General features: G+C 36.7%; 1 pseudogene; it reads left to right on the top strand.

The window, feature by feature from the left end:
* The first annotated feature begins 3,324 nt into the window (after window positions 1-3,324).
* Window positions 3,325-5,525, top strand: LOC125837435 (L-tryptophan--pyruvate aminotransferase 1-like; annotated as a pseudogene).
* Window positions 5,526-16,837: the final 11,312 nt, after the last annotated feature.

Below are 16,837 nucleotides of genomic sequence, written 5' to 3' on the forward strand. Positions count from 1 at the left end.
CGTGACTTGAGAGAATTTTTTGGTGGAGTAGTATGAAGAGGTGTATTGAAGAGTTCATTGCTAAGTGCCCGACTGAAGATACTGGTATTAAGGATAAACTATCTTATGAGGAGATTCCCGTTCAGATACTTGATCATCAGGTTTGCAAAATGAAAACCAAGGAGGTAGCATCAGTAAAGGTCTTATGGAGGAATCAACTTGTTGAGAAAGCTACTTGGGAGGCTGAGGAGGATATGAAAAAGAGATACCCACATCTCTTTGCTTCCGGAGAATCTTCAAACTAAGGTACTAATTCTTTTGTTGGTACTATTTTATTTAAAATGTTGTTTTAATTTACATGTTGGGTGTTTGAGCTGGTGTTAGATGTTACCACCCTTAGTCTACTTAGATTGGTCTTATTCGAGGACTAGTGTTCCCAAGGGGGAGATATTGTAACATCCCTCCTTAGAAAGAGCTAAATTTCGGAAGAACTAATTTGAGATTTGTTCAAGTTAAGCTTAAGTTGTGAATTTTGGGTAAACTTCAAACGATCATAACTTTTAGTATAGGATGAATTAGGTGTCCCATAAGATATCAAATGAAAGGTCTTTGAATTCTCTTTCCAACGTCACCGAGTTTGCTAAGTTTTGAGTTTGGATGAGGGAGATATACCCGTTTGAAGTCGGCATGTCCAGTTAAGGAATTTTACCTAAATTAATGAGGGATATTTTAGTCTTTTCCTTACCCCATCAGTTTAAAATGTTTTTGGTAATATTTTTGGGGTGAAATTTGATTTGGGTCAATTTTCACAATATACGCTTAGGATTTTGAGAAGTGTTCAGAGGAGAAAAGAGGAAAGGTTCAAGGCGTTCGTCAAGGATCATGAGATTCGTCGAGGAATTTCATAAAATTAAGGTATCTAAGCTTTCATAGTGAGGATATCGTTCACCCACAAACCAATCATGATTTATATTATCGGATTCATCTATGAGATTGAGTATATTGAGGTTCTTGATAATATTCTTGAGGTATTCTTCGTCGTTCTTGAATTGTGATGTTGGGTTGAGTTCTTGAGGTGAGGGTCTTGTTAATGAAAATTATTCTTGAGGGTTTGGAGTAGATTTTCGTTTAAGTAAGTTGAGTAAACGTATCTAAGAGGGTTTGAAGAAACCATTCGATTCTAGGTGAATTACAATCAGAAAATGAGAAAGAAAAATTCATCGGATTTTCTAGGCAGAGGCTGGCGCGCCGCACCAGAAGTGCGCCAGAACTACGCCTCTAAAGTTCAAGGCCTGTTGCCCCGCGCCACTCAGTGTGTCAGGTTCGCCTACCCATCCTGCTTTCATTCATTTGATCCGTTTGAGTTCCTTTAAGGTGTACCCTTACTCCTTTATGATTCTAACTACTCTAAACTACATCTTAAACATCGAGAGATCCTTCATAACATGAATCATAACCCTTGAATTCATAATTCAAATTCAAGTAGAGTTCAGAGTAAAGTCTTGAGAGTTCTTTTGAGTCATTTGAGAAGCCTTTTACAATCTTTTAAAACTTGTTTTAATGCTTGAGTACTTGAGTCTGAGGATGAGGAGAGTTGAGTTCCATTTTTTTAAAAATGAATATATAGAACTAAGTATTCCCAAGAGTAATGTTTTCACATTTAAAAAGAAAGGAAACATCGATTTCCAAATAAGTTCATGAGGACTTTATTTTGAGTATAATATCTTTTAAGAGAAATTTTTGAGTAATAATCTCAAAGATATAGGATGAGAAAATGTTTTTAAGCATATTAGTTGAGTTATATTTTGGGAGTAGTATTGAGCATTGATATGGGGACGAGTTCATACAACTCAAAGTTCTCATAAACCATGTAGTTAACGTGGGTAGAAAGGGTCATACTTTTTAGATGATTCCTTATTGATTAAGCATAGCTTAGTGGATACACTTAGTTGAGGATGTATTATACTCCGGCAAGGTATAAGACAGTTTTGGCAGCGTGGGCGAGACGTTGTATCATCACATAGCTCATAGTGATGGTAGTCGGTTAGAGAATCTCCCAAATTGATTTATTTTTGTATTATTACATACAAGCTGAGCTATTATCCTATTTTTAAATACATTGAGTTGTTATCTATTGTTTTGAAAGCTTTGTTTATAATGCATCTCTATTGTTACTTTTATACTAAAATGAGTTGAGTAGTCCTGAGTTTGATTATCCTTGAGTTGAGTTAACTTGAGTTGAGTTGAGGTGAGGTGAGTTTGGTTTCCTTTTATCGGTTCAAGAATGCAACTTATGTTCAGTGTTCCCCTTACATGCTCGTACATTCCGTGTACTGACGCCATTTGACCTGCATCATTTTGATGCAGATACAAGTAACCAGGATCATCACTCGGCACTTCGTTGATCCAGTCGAGTTCCAAATTTTTGGTGAACCTCGCTTTCGGAGGATTCCCATTTACTTTTTGGTTTAGTTAAATGTTGTGGGTCTTGTCCCGACTTTCATTGTACTTGTTAGAGACTTCATAAATAGATAGACAATAGTACTTCATGAGTCTTTTTCATTTCCATTGTTTCATATTCTAGACTTATGTTTCCCTTGTGACCAATTAAATGTTCTTATACATTTCTAAGTTTATTATTTTGCGACATTTGAGTTAAAACTTTATATTTTGAGTTTATCTTATGTTGAATGAGTCTTCCGCTGAGAGTTGAATCAGGCCAAGGTTTCGCTTGGAGCCAGAAATGATTCTCGAGTGTCGGCCACGTCAAGGGTGTAGGCTCAGGGCTTGACATTTTTAAAGGCACATTATTAACTTTTAATTTTGATGTTTAAATTTTATTTTTACATTAATTTAAGTGTGTTATTACATTGTGTAAGTATTATATTGCGTAATGACTAAGCTATGTAATAACTAAATTTAATAATAGATATTTGCATTTATTAGGAGAACCCATTTAAGAATCTAGTCCAATTACTTCAGAGATTTCTTGTGCAACCAAACAATACACTTATAATTATATTGTAATTATATTATGACAAATAAGCATGCATAAGTAATATAATGCACGACTAAGCTATGTAATAAATAACTTAATAACTATAATTAAGAATAGATAATTGGGAAAACCCATTTAAAAATCTAGTCAAATTACTTATAAAGACTTTTGTGGATACAACAACTGCAATTATTAAGAAAATCCATTTAAAATTCTGGATATTAATTAAAAAAGATTTTTGTGGCAATTAGACTTGTTTCATTCCCTATATATAGATCCCAAATCTATCTTCTCCTCCCATAAATTTATTTGTGATTGATTTATGATTTTATAAGAAAGTGAAAAAGATGTGTGAAAGAAATGATTGCCTTGTCAAGTGTTCTTCAGTCCCTTGCACAACTCCAAAAAAGGACACTAAGGACACTTCCATCACTACTATTCTAGATTAGTGAGTATTCTTTTACAATTCTAATTTATTTTTTGTTAGAATGTTTCATATAAGTTATACACTTATGGTCATGGTCAATCCTCATGATTCAATTTTTTTTATGTATGGAATCACCAATTTCGATTTATTCAATATTGAGTGCTTTATTATGTTTCAAGAGATTAGGTCCATTTTCATAAAATTTATAGAAATGTTACAAATTACTTAATTCTTTGTTGGAATACTAATTTAAGTTTTGAATTTTGTCGTGTGTATAGTGGTGATCGAACAATGTATGAGTCATATTGGAGAAAAATGGGGAACAATTGTGGCATAACATTCAATGGTGATGATTCATTGAGTTATTTTGCTAATGGTAAGAGCTTGTGTTGGTTCTTGGAGTCAAAACTAGAGGAACTAGTTAAGAAGTTACACAATGTAGTTCGACATGCAATTGTGGATGATCATTATATTGTGTTGGCAATGGATCAAGCCAGCTTATGCAATCTGCACTTTATGCTCTTTCTCTTATTGATCAACCTAATCCAATCAGTGTAGTTTTAGCTACACATTTTTATTTGGTACACGTTTATACGATATATTTTTATTTAACTTGTGATGGATATGCTATGCTCAATAAAATTGGCAGTTTGAGGTTAAACTTTATTGAAAGGCGCCTTTCAAATAAATTAAGGTTTTAAGATTCAACAGTGCTAATGATTTCTTTTGACTTCAGATATTGTTATAACATGTCTAACATTATTGTTCTTTATTAATTAATCATATGATTTTTGGTACATGTTAGATCCATTAAATATAACATTCTATTTTCCTAATCCACATCAGTGATCACTAGGCCATACTCTTAAATATATTCAACATGAATTATAATTCATGGAACATATCATATGACCTAATTAGTCAAATTTAAATGTGACATTTTTTATTAATTATTAATAATTTATGTCTTGTTGCAGGCATATCCAAAAGTGACTGAATTTGTAAAGTTAGGACTTCACAGATGGACAGGAGATGCAAAAACTTTTAAGAAAAATGGACCTTATATTGAGTTCATTACTTCTCCAAATAATCCTGATGGGGTTATTAAATAGCCTGTAGTTAATGAAGATCAAGGAAAATTAATCTATGATTTAGCTTATTATTGGCCACAGTACACTGCTATTACCTCACCTACCAACCATGATTTTATGCTCTTTACTATTTCCAAATGCACTAGTCATGCTGGTTCCAGAATTGGGTATGTTTCTCAAACATTAATTACAAGTCTATTGATTACATGGAAACAATGTTATCATTATTCCTACTCTCCCCTTTCGATATGAACTTTTAGAAGTATACAAATTTCAATTTCTCATTAATTATAATTTGATTTGCATGTAGTTGGACACTTGTTAAAGACAAAGAGGTGGCAAGAAAGATGACGAAGTTCATGGAGATTAGTACAATTGGTGTATCAAAAGAAGCTCAAGTTAGAGATGCAAAGATTCTTGAAGTGATCTCTGATAGCTGTTTGGAACCCAAAATGGAAAATTTCATTGAATATAGTTAGTCTCTTATGACTGACAGGTGACAGAAGTTAAGACAAGTTGTTTTGGCCAATGACCTTTTTGTCCTCCAGAAATACCCTTTTCAATATTGCTTTTTCACAAAAGACTTCTGTGAATCACACCCTGGTAATTACAAAAGATTAGAATGTAACATTTTCTTTTTAGTCTGTTTAAAAAATAATTCAACTTCAAAAAAAATTATAATGTTATGCCACGTTTAGGATTATAAGCTATGATATTATCAATATATATTTGAAAAAAGTTTTCTTTTCTTTTAAATTTGAAATTCACATTGTTTTTTGAAACGACATTTGCATGTCTAATTTGCAAAGGAGGTGAAGATGAGGATTGTGAAAAGCTTCTTAAAGAACACAAGATTCATACAAGGAGTGGAAGTAGATTTGGAAGTGATTCAAGAAATGTTAGGATAAGTATGTTAAGTAGAGATGAAGACTTAAACCTTTTTCTGAAGAAGCTTATCGCTATTTAAGGACCTACAAATGGAATTAAGACATATTTATGCATGAAATATTACTTAAAATTTCTAAGTTAATACTCAAACCAAGGGGGATATGGAAATGATTTTTGATAGCTAGGAGTTTCTGGTGACCTTAATTGATATCGAAAATCATTCCCACACTAAATTTTTTTACCTTTACACATATGTGCAATTTAAGAATCACCCGATATTACCCTACAAGTAAATGAAGAATGATTTTAGTCTTAATTTAGAAATTTTCGGGGTGTTACAATATCTTCCCTTTGGGACCATTCGTCCTTGAATGAAGGCTGGTGTGAGAATGGAAAGGGGTTACTTTTACTATATTCAAGTCTAACTCAGAATCACAAAGTACTTAACATAGGGTGATTAGTCTGATCTAAATTATAAGATTCGGGTTCTATACCTCTGTAGGAAATCTCATCCCAAGAACACTACTCCTTACAGCTACATTCAGCTAACCTTGAGCTCATATCACGAAACACGTAATCTATCACGCATTGTCCACATGTTAACAACACCACATTCATGCTTAGAACCTTAACCACTCCATAGACTCTTACGAACCTACTTTCTAAGAACTTCTCATCCTCTCATCATCTCTACCAACCGATCATTCATGCATTACCACCAAGAAGCTGATTTAGTACTCATTGTAAAACCTTATCTCCTTTTTCCTCCACATTCATAACCTTAGATGGAATAAGCACACCATCATTATCACAATAAGAAATGACAATCCTCTCCTCCATCATCACACAACTACTATCAACAACACCACTCTCCAAAACTAAAAAGGATTACTGAAAGGACTTTAGGGTGAAAGATCATAAGCACGATTCATTCGAGATATCTGATATAAGAATATGCATGACATAACATTATGTTGCTAGCCATTAAGATTAAATTATGAATTTGTGAGATATGAATGCTTATATGAATAGGTTCATAGCTTGGGATTGATATCCACAACTTTATGGATTAAGCTCGAGGCTAATGGGCTAAAGTTTTTACCCTTCATTCTAGAAAGTGAGCATAGATGTGAAACTCTATGAAGTGTATGTGCATAGGTTATAGACATAATTCTGATATTAGAAATGTCAACAAGATGTTGTAATAATTAAACTTTGAGAATACGCTAGAGTATGAATGGATTGATGAACCTCTAAAACTCATTCGAAAAACATCACTATATCATCCTCAACACTTGAATTGGTTTCTCATCTCATAATCTCCCCTTTAATTTATGTCTAAAACAGACCCTTGAAGATAGTGGACCTATTCCCTCATCTCTAAACTGGTCTACATTTCCTTTAAAACTCGGAAAGGCTTATCTCGTGGCTACATAACTCTCCATAAGTAGGTACTAAGATTCCTTCTAGGACATTTTTCTAAGATGCTTCTATTAACCTCCTCTCATTGGCTTATAAAGCCGCTTCATCTAACTCTTTAAGGGAAAACTAATGCATACCTCAGCCTATTCCACATTGACAGCTCAAATATACTATCTAGGCATATATGAAAAATAAACTTAATTAGAACCTCAGTTGGTTACATTCAACCTCGGGTACACCTCTTAATATTCTTGTTACTCTAATGACTTAGCCACACTTCACTACTCTTACCTCAAAGTGAGAATCGCATACTTGGACCACTCACCTTCATTGTAACTAATCTATTAAATCCTCTCCTACTCTATGTTAATCTACCAGATCAGATCTCAAAAATACCATCATCACCCTCATGTTGCCATCTTTTTTACCACGACTCTCATCTCAAATTCAAGCTTAATGTTTATTACTAATCCTGGATATCAACATGATTGTTCTCTTACTATACTAACTTACAACTACTAGATAAAAATTAAGAAACACACGCCTACTAAGACCTTCTGAAAGGTAGTCAATCTTTACCTCTTAGTCTTCATACTTACAATTTACCGTCATACTTCTTTTCACAACTTAAGTACTATTTACCCATTCGCTATACATCATTGCCTAATTAGTTCTATAACCCTCTAAATATTATGGGTTCTCCCTTAAAAATCATAAGCCTAGCTTAGATCTATCAGCTCATGAATACTCTACTCTTTTATTCAACACCTATACTTGGCATTCACTAACACAATGTTCCATTGAAATAAACTCCCTTTTGGTTAAAGTATACTCTAACTCATCCATACTAGTAACTCTTACTCTACCTTCTATCATGAAATTTACACAAACTCATCACTTTTTAGTCTACCTGTAATGGAAAAATCCTCATTAATAACTTACCGGTGCATGACTACAACAACATAATTTGCCTCATCACTATCTTCCTTTCTTAGATTACTATAACTCTACATTCATTCTTCTGACACTTGGCACTTTTACTACTACTACTTATAACATTGTAACTCATACTATATCTTCGGGTGAAAACACTATCCAAGCTCTTAAACACAGTTCCTCATAAGGGCCTCAACTGAAATAAAATTAGGAAAAAGAGTCTGGGAATACATTTCGCTTTTAACTCGAACACATGAATCATATAAATCAGAGTGCATTCTTTAGAAACTCAACACTTAACTCACTCACGGGCTTCTATCAAGCTCTTCTACATTCTCATGACTTCCTTAACACTTTTGCTAAGAGTAACTCATCGATATGGAACTGGCTTTGCTTTTCAACTACGAGTATGAGGGATAGTCGAATGAATCTAAGAAACACACGAGTTTGAATAAGTTCCTTATGACATAGTTCTACTGCACGATTTAGAGTATGAAAGAAGGTAAACTTTCTTAAATGTTTGTAGTCCCTCATTTTTTAGAAGTGGGGCCCTCACAATCATAAATAAGATCCTACTTGACACGGCTTCATAGACAGCCTAGGACACTTGAACTATGTGCTTTTATACTAAGTTTGTCACAACCCGAGCCTACACCCTGGACATAGTCGTCACTCAAGAACCATTGTTCGTCCCCAAGCGAACTATCATCCTGGCTAACTGCAAGCGGAAGACTAACTTGAGCATACATAAACATCAAATTAAAAGAAACATTTAAAAACAGTTTATTGAATCTTAAAACTTTGCTGAATATACTTAGTATGAAACATAAGGTTTAAATAAAATAGCTGAAACTGAAAGACTCTCCAAAACTGTCTATCTATAAAGCCTCCACTATTAAGGAAGGATGCAAGGACAAGACCCATGACACCTCAAAACTACTAATAGTAAAGTAACTGTGAAGTCCTATGGCATACAAGGAGACCAAAGCTAACTATAGTATAGAATGATCTCAACTAAGCGCATGCTGTCAATCATGAACACCTATATCTGCATCATAAAAGGATGCAGGTCAAATTACATCCGTACATGGAATGTACGAGTATGTAATATATATGAGTAAACAAATAAATAAATTGAATGACTGAAAGAAACGAAACTGAATAAATACATGAACATGAAGTGAAACCAATTTAAGCTTTACAATAAAATATACAATGAAAGCCACATGAAAATAATATACTTTACTTGTGGGGAGTTTCTCTAACCGACAACCATTATCATAAGCCTAGCAATGTACAACGTCCCGCCGCACGTTGCAAGGGCCCATCTTATACCTTGCCAGGGGTATATGATGATATCGTGACTATGGATCCATCTAATTAACCTTCTTAGAGACAGTGAGGAGTCACATGAAGAATCAATGATATCCTATCCTATGTTGGCTACGCAGTTCTATGGGACTTTCGAATCATAAAAGACTCTAACCCAACTCGGTGCTTGATACTACTCCCAAAATAATTAATATAACTTTGTGCTCAATTCGCCCATTACAAAGAATGGGCATTTTACATTACTTGAAATACTTTTCAAAACATGAGACATGTTTACCTTCTTGAAAATATGTACTTATGAACTTATCTTTCAAGTCCAATAATTAACATAGGTACATACGTATATGAATATATATATGAATAAAATAACGTTAGAAACTCTTAAGTTTTTATGAAATAGAACCTTTAAACTTTTTCTTAAAACTCAGTTTAAAACGCAACGATTGACTTTCAAAGACTCTCAAGACTTATAACTCAATTCGTAGGGTTCATGCAGAATTATGGACATGAACGACTCAAGTTGAGGACCTCAATAACCATATATAAACTCATGAATACAACTATTTCTCAAAACTCATCTTTACTTCTTCAAAAAAACTCAGTTTATAACTCAAGTGTTCACTTTAAAAATCTTCTCAAACTGTATAACTAAATTCATAGGGTTCATGCGGAATTTTGGACATGAACGACTCAACTCAAGAATGTTAATGCATAACATATAACAATTCAATAAGTAGGAGTAGAATTTCAAAAAGAAACAGTAACTCGAGAACTCAAAATTAACTCATCTCAAGAATACTCAAATCTAGGGGTAGAATCCTAGATTACTCTTTTACTTATTTAAAAGTAGTTGTAGGGCATGAGGATGAACTAGTCCAATACTATGATAGCCTTACATACCTGGAAGAACAAGGTTCTTAAATAATCTTGAAAAGAACTTGATCAGAAGCCTCGAAACCCTAGCTTGAAGGTAAACAATCAAGAAAACCTTTTTTGAGATTCTTGAATTAATTTCTTGAAATATTGAAGAAGAATCTTGAAAAAGATTGATAGAATCTTGAATGAAGTCTTCTACTTTGATATTTCCTTAGGGTTTTGCCTTAGGGTTTGAGAGAGAAATAGAATGGTAGATTAAGAGATGAAAATCTTATTGTTTTGGGTCTTTAATTAGTCAAGAAATTCGTTTAGGGTTTTCTTAGAGGTAAAAAGACAAAAGGACCCTTTTTTATGTTTTCTCGTCGGCTAATTCGTCACAACACTATATCAGGTTACTAAAATGGTCATAACTCTCTACTCAAACCTTGGATTTTTACTAAATTGGTGGCGTTGGAAAGAAGATTCAAATACCTTTAATTTGATAGGTTATGGGACGTGTAACTCTTTATATTCTAAGAGATATGTTCGTTTGAAGTTGACCCAAGTAGAATCTTACATCAAAACTTAATCGATAAGGAGACTTTCAACTCTACTTTGTTCTAGTAGTTTCTAGTGACCTTAATTGATATCCCAATTCATTCCCACACTAAAGAATTTACCTTTACACATATGGATAATTTAAGAATCACCTGATATGACCCTACAAGTAAATGAAGAATGGTTCGAGTCTTAACTTAGAACTTTTCGAGGTGTTACACACACACACACACACACACATATATATATATATATATATAAAAGAAACTAAATATCTATAAGTCATGCGTAGAGCTTACCTTGACCATAACATGTATTTTCTGTGTAGTTATAGAAATTTCATCTAGCTCCAGGAGGTGATCATCCCACAACACAACAATTCCACCAAAGTTTTCTATAGATGGGGCATCAATCATATTGTTGAAAGAAAAAGCATAAAGTACAACTTGGTGATCCGACATTTTTGTCTCCAGCAAGGCTACCAAAGGAGGCCTATGCCAATCTGACCTAAAGTTTCTCCAAAAATTTGGGTCATTCCTTGCTCTACAGTTCTATATTATAATGCTCATAGTTCTGTTCAGATTAGGTGGGTTTATCTTAGGAATGTGCCGTTTGAATTCTATCAAGGCATCTATTTTTGGATTCTTCACTATTAGATTCATTATTAGCGCATAATTTCCTATCTTAGGGTTAAAAGAGCGCCTAATATCTATTATGCCTTTTTAAGAGATTTGGTGGACATATAAGTAAAAATTTCTTGCCGTTCGTTGTGATTCATAACTTTTATTTCTTTAACACAATTATTTATGTTTCTTTTTTCCTCATTAGCTGTAGGGCTTTTTCTAATTTCTTGGTATTTGTATTCACAAGTCTTAATGGAACTAGGTTTATGTTATGACCCTCCTGGTCATTTCTGTATCTTGCCTTCTGTGTATCATTTAGAGTGTTCATGTAGCAATCCCAAGTCATTTTTTACTTGCTGGGACTGACAGTTCGGTCACCTGGTCGTTCGTTTGGTTATGGTGCGAGTTTTAGAGCTTATGAACCTTGAACGATCATTTTCGATCAATAGTTCAAGAAGACGACCTCAAAATAGAATTCTGACAGTTCCATCCGCTTCAAAATGTCCAAATTAGGTTGTTAGAAAAGTTGGAACGAGTATCGAGGCCTTCGATGCGAGTTTAGATCATTAGGCGTTTTAGCCTTTAAAATTTGGCCTATGGTTGACTTTGGTCAACATTCTTAGAAAACGCGCTCGGATGAAAATTCCATCAATGTGGTTAGCTCCGAAATGTTCAGTTTGGTCTAAAATGACCTTTTGTTCGCTTCTCGAGGCTTTCGGTCTAATCCCGAGGCCCGTTGTGGAATTGGGTAAAAATGGCATTAGGGTGTGGGACCCACTTCTTATCGAAATGACCTCTGATGGAAATTTTGACCGCGCCGTTGAGACCGGAATGTCAATTTTTGTAGGGTAGCATATCTGTTTTATTTTTATCGGGTTTCGAACGAATTTTGAGCACCCCATTGGAGACTTTGAAGAATTTAGCTAAAGCTGAGATCTGGTGCAACTCTTTAGCGACCAGAGTTTGAGCCTTTAACGACCAACTTTTGGGTTTTTAGCGACCAGTTTTGCCCTTTATAAAACACCAACTTAGCTTTATTCCTCATTTTCTTTAAAGTGCGATAACTTGAGCTTTGGAGCTCCAATCTGGGTGATTCAAAAGGCAAAGTTGTGGATTTTTCGAGGACAACTCGTTGGTGAGCTCGTAATCTGATTTGGGGTCCCCGTTCGAGGTAAATTTCACAAAATACCTGCTATCACAACCCTTTTTTTGTGAGCTTGATTTTGAGATTTTTGGGACTTGTTTACTCATCCATATTAGGTTCAATTTCAGTGATTCCTGAGTCCACTTTGAGGGGATTTTTGAGGAGAGCGTTGTGGTTTTGTCAGAATTTATTGTAGAACGCCTGTTTCTGGTAAATATGCTGAATTAACTGTTGTTCCATTTATTTAGTTCTTGAGAAAAATGTGGGCTTTGGTTGCATGTTGGTTATGTGTTGTTCCCGATCCCCGAATTGTGTCCCATCACGGAACACAAGTTCGGGGAGCTGTTAAGAACTTATTTTTGGGGTTAATTCCAGAATTTTCAGCGCGTGTCTGAATTTCCCCGTTTTGACCCCGAAATTGGTCTGTCTCCTTTTCTTGCAATTTTTGTGTCTAAAAGACCGTAATAACGTTTTCACTCTATTTTTGATAGTGTGTCAGCATTTCGACGTCGTTCAGAAAGGGAAAGCTCTAGAGGAGTATTTTGGAGCACGCATTATCGGCCTACAGGTAAGCTACAGTTTCCCTCTCTTAGATTGAGCTCGAGAGTGTGAATACATGTTGATTAGTTGGGATTTGGGTTGGTAGTTATTGAATCATGCATAGGTGTTTAGAAATCATGTTTCGGCCTCTTATGGGAATTATCGGGTAAATGTGAGCATGTTATGTGTTACTAATTGACCCTCCTTGCTATGTGGAGTGTTTGTATGCTTGATTAATATTTATCTAAAGCATGTTAGGCCTTAGTTTAGGTTTGACTAGGGCTTGCCTTAGAAATACATGATTCAGAACTGATAGGCCTTAATTTTTCCCCGACATCACTCGGCCGGCTTAGATCCCTGTAGACTGGTGTAGCAGACTTAAGTCAGATAGTTAGGGCCTTAGCTAGGTCATACGCTTGCTCTGACGATAGTTATCCTTATTTCCCCGATGTTACGGCTTCACGAGTTACGTCGGTGACACTAGTTCGGCTTCACGATTTTAATTTGATTTTCGATTCGGTTCCAAGGACTTACATTGATTGGTTAAATGTGGATGGTGTTCCACGGACATTTATGAACATGGATCGATTGGGACTCTTTCAACAGCTACATTGGCACATTTATAGAGCATCCGTTTTAAGGTCCGGCCTATATCGCCCAGATACTTATAGAGAGCATCCGATTTAAGGTCCGGCCTCTATCGCCTAGATACTTATAGAGAGCATCCGTTTAGAGGTCCGGCCTTAGTTACTTGATACATGTGATTGGTTACTTGGGTACTTCTGGTGAGCATCCGGTTCGAGGTCCAGCCTCCGTACTGTTAGTTCGAGGATGAGTCTTTGGTGGCACTCAGAGATAGGGTGTTGGCAGGTGATTCTAGACAGGCTACCTTAGATTCGGATGGGGTTTTGAGATTCGATGGCCGGTTGTGTGTTTCGAGAGCTGGGGGTTTGATTTGCTGATCTTGAGCAAGGCCCATGATTCTAGATATTCCATCCATCCGGGCACGGCTAAGATATATCGTGATTTGAGGCAACATTATTGGTGGAGCGGTATGAGGAGAGATATTGCCGACTATGTATCTCGTTGTTTGTGCTGCCAGCAGGTGAAGGCCGAGCATTTGAGGCCTGGTAGCCAGTTCCAAAGACTACACATTCCGGAGTGGAAGTGGAAGTGTATTACTATGGACTTCATTGTGGGGTTGCTTGGGACTTCTAGAGGTGTTGACGACATTTGGGTCATCGTGGATCGATTGACCAAATCAGCACACTTCCTTCCTGTTCATACTACTTTCAGTGCTGAGAGGTTGGCTCGTATCTACATTAGGGAGGTGGTCCGTCTTTATGGCGTGCCTGTTTCTATCATTTCAGATCGGGGTTCACAGTTCACTTCCAGCTTTTGGAGGGCTTTTCAGGAGGAGTTGGGCACCCGTGTCCACCTTAGCACAAATTTTCACCGACAGACAGATGGCCTGTCGGAGCGTACTATTCAGGTCCTTGAGGATATGTTGCGGGCCTGTGTTATGGATTTTGGAGGTCAGTGGAACCAGTTCTTGCCTTTGGTGGAGTTTGCGTACAACAACAGCTACCACTCTAGTATTCAGATTGCCCCGTTCGAGGCCTTATATGGTAGGCGTTGTCACTCTCCAGTTGGTTGGTTTGAGTCTACAGAGCCTAGGCTGCATGATACAGATTTGCTTCAGGAGGCCTTGGATTAGGTAAGGGTGATTCAGGATAGGCTTAGAGTAGACATCAGAGTTACGCGGATCACAGGCGTCAGCCGTTGAGGTTTGCAGTTGTCAACCGCATATTTCTCCAAATATCTCCCATGAAGGGCGTTATGAGATTCGGGAGGCGAGGCAAGCTTAGCCCCAGGTATATAGGCCCTTTTGAGATTTTGAGAGCAATTGGAGAGGTTGCCTATGAGTTAGCTTTACCTCCAGCACTATCGACAATCCACCCAGTTTTCCATGTTTCGATGCTGCGCCGGTATGTTCCAGATGAGTCTCATGTAGTCCAGTATGATTCAGTTGAGTTGGATGATCGTCTGACCTTTATAGAGGAGCCGGTTGCCATTCTAGCCAGAGATGTCAAGCAGTTGCGGTCGAGAGTCATTCCTGTTGTTAAGGTCTGTTGGAGCCATCGTCCAGTCGAGGAGGCTACCTGGAAAAATGAGCAGGAGATGTGAGAGCAGTTCCCCATCTTATTTGAGCCATTAGGTATATCCTTATCCTTTCTTTCGCGGATGAAAGTCCTTTTTACTAGTGGATATTGTAATGACCCTCTTGGTCATTTCTGTATTTTTCCTTCTGTGTGTCGTTTAGAGCGTTCATGTAGCGACCCCCAGTCATTTATGACTTGCTGGGACTGACAGTTCGGTCACCTGGTCATTCGTTTAGTTATGGTGCGAGTTTTAGTGTTTTAGAGCTTATGAACCTTGAGCGATCATTTTCGATCAATAGTTCAAGAAGACGACCTTAGAATAGAATTCTGACTGTTCCATCAGCTCTAGAATGGCCAAATTAGGCTAGTAGAATAGTTGGCACGAGTATCGAGGCCTTTGATGCGAGTTTGGATCATTAGGCGTTTTAGCCTTCAAAATTTGGCCTAAGGTTGACTTTGGTCAACATTCTTGGAAAATGCGCTCAGATGAAAATTCCGTCAGCACAGTTAGCTCTGGAATGTTGAGTTTGGTCTAGAACGACCTTTCATTCGCTTCCCAAGGCTTTTGGTCTAATCTCGAGGCCCGTTGTGGAATTCGGTAAAAATGACATTTGAATGTGGGACCCACTTTTTATCGAGATGACCTCTGATTGAAGAATTCCAAGCACCCCGTCGGAGACTTTGAAGAATTTGGCCGAAGCTGAGATCTGGTGCAGCTCTTTAGCGACCAGATTTTGAGCCTTTAACGACTAACTTTTGGGTTTTTAGCGACCAGTTTCGCCCTTTATAAAACCCCAACTTAGCTTTATTCCTCATTTTCTTTAAAGTGTGATAACTTGAACTTTGGAGCTCCAATCTAGGCGATTCAAAAGGCAAATTTATGGATTTTTCGAAGACAACTCGTTGGTAAGCTCGTAATTTGATTTGGGGTCCCTGTTCGAGGTAAATTTCACAAAATACGTGCTGCCATAACCCTTTTTTGTGAGCTTGATTTTAGAATTTTTGAGACTTGTTTTCTCATCCATTTTAGGTCCGATTTCAGGGATTCCTGAGTCCATTTTGAGGTGGTTTTCGAGGAGAGCGTTGTGGTGGTATCGGAACTTACTGTAGAACGACTGTTTTTGGTAAATATGCTGAATTAACTGCTGTCCCATTTCTCTAGTTCTTTAGGAAAATTTGAGTTTTGGTTGCATGTTGGTTCTGTGTTGTTTTCGATCCCCGAATTGTGTCCCATCATGGAACACAAGTTAGGGGAGCTGTTAAGAACTTATTTTTGGGGTTAATTTTGGAATTTTCAGCGCAGGTCTGAATTTCCCCATTTTGACTTCGACATTGGTCCGTCTCCGTTTCTTGCAAGTTTAGTGTCTAAACAACCGTAATAATGTTGTGACTCTATTTTTGATAGTGTGTTAGCGTTTCGAGGTCGTTCAGAAAGGGAAAGCTCCAGAGGAGTATTTTGGAGCGCGCGTGATATGCCTACAGGTACGATACAATTTCCCTCTCTTAGATTGAGCTCGAGAGTGTGAATGCATGTTGATTAGTTAGGATTTGGGTTGGTAGTTATTGAATCATGCATAGATGTTTAGAAATCATGTTTCGGCCTCTTTCAGGAATTTTCGGGTAACTGTGAGCATGCTATGTGTTACTAATTGACCCTCCTTGCTATGTGGAGTGCTTGTATGCTTGATTAATGTTTATCTGAAGCATGTTGGGCATTAGTTTAGGTTTGACTAGGGCTTGCCTTAGAAATACATGGTTCAGAACTAATAGGCCTTAGTTTTTCCCCAATGTCGCTCGGTCGGCTTAGATCGTTGTAGACTGGTGGAGCAGAATTAAATCTGATAGTTTGGGCCTTAGCTAGGTGATAAACTTGCTCCGACAA

This window comes from Solanum verrucosum, unplaced genomic scaffold, assembly GCF_900185275.1.
Source record: "Solanum verrucosum unplaced genomic scaffold, falcon-dt-bn FXZP01000147.1, whole genome shotgun sequence".
Lineage (NCBI taxonomy): Eukaryota > Viridiplantae > Streptophyta > Magnoliopsida > Solanales > Solanaceae > Solanum > Solanum verrucosum.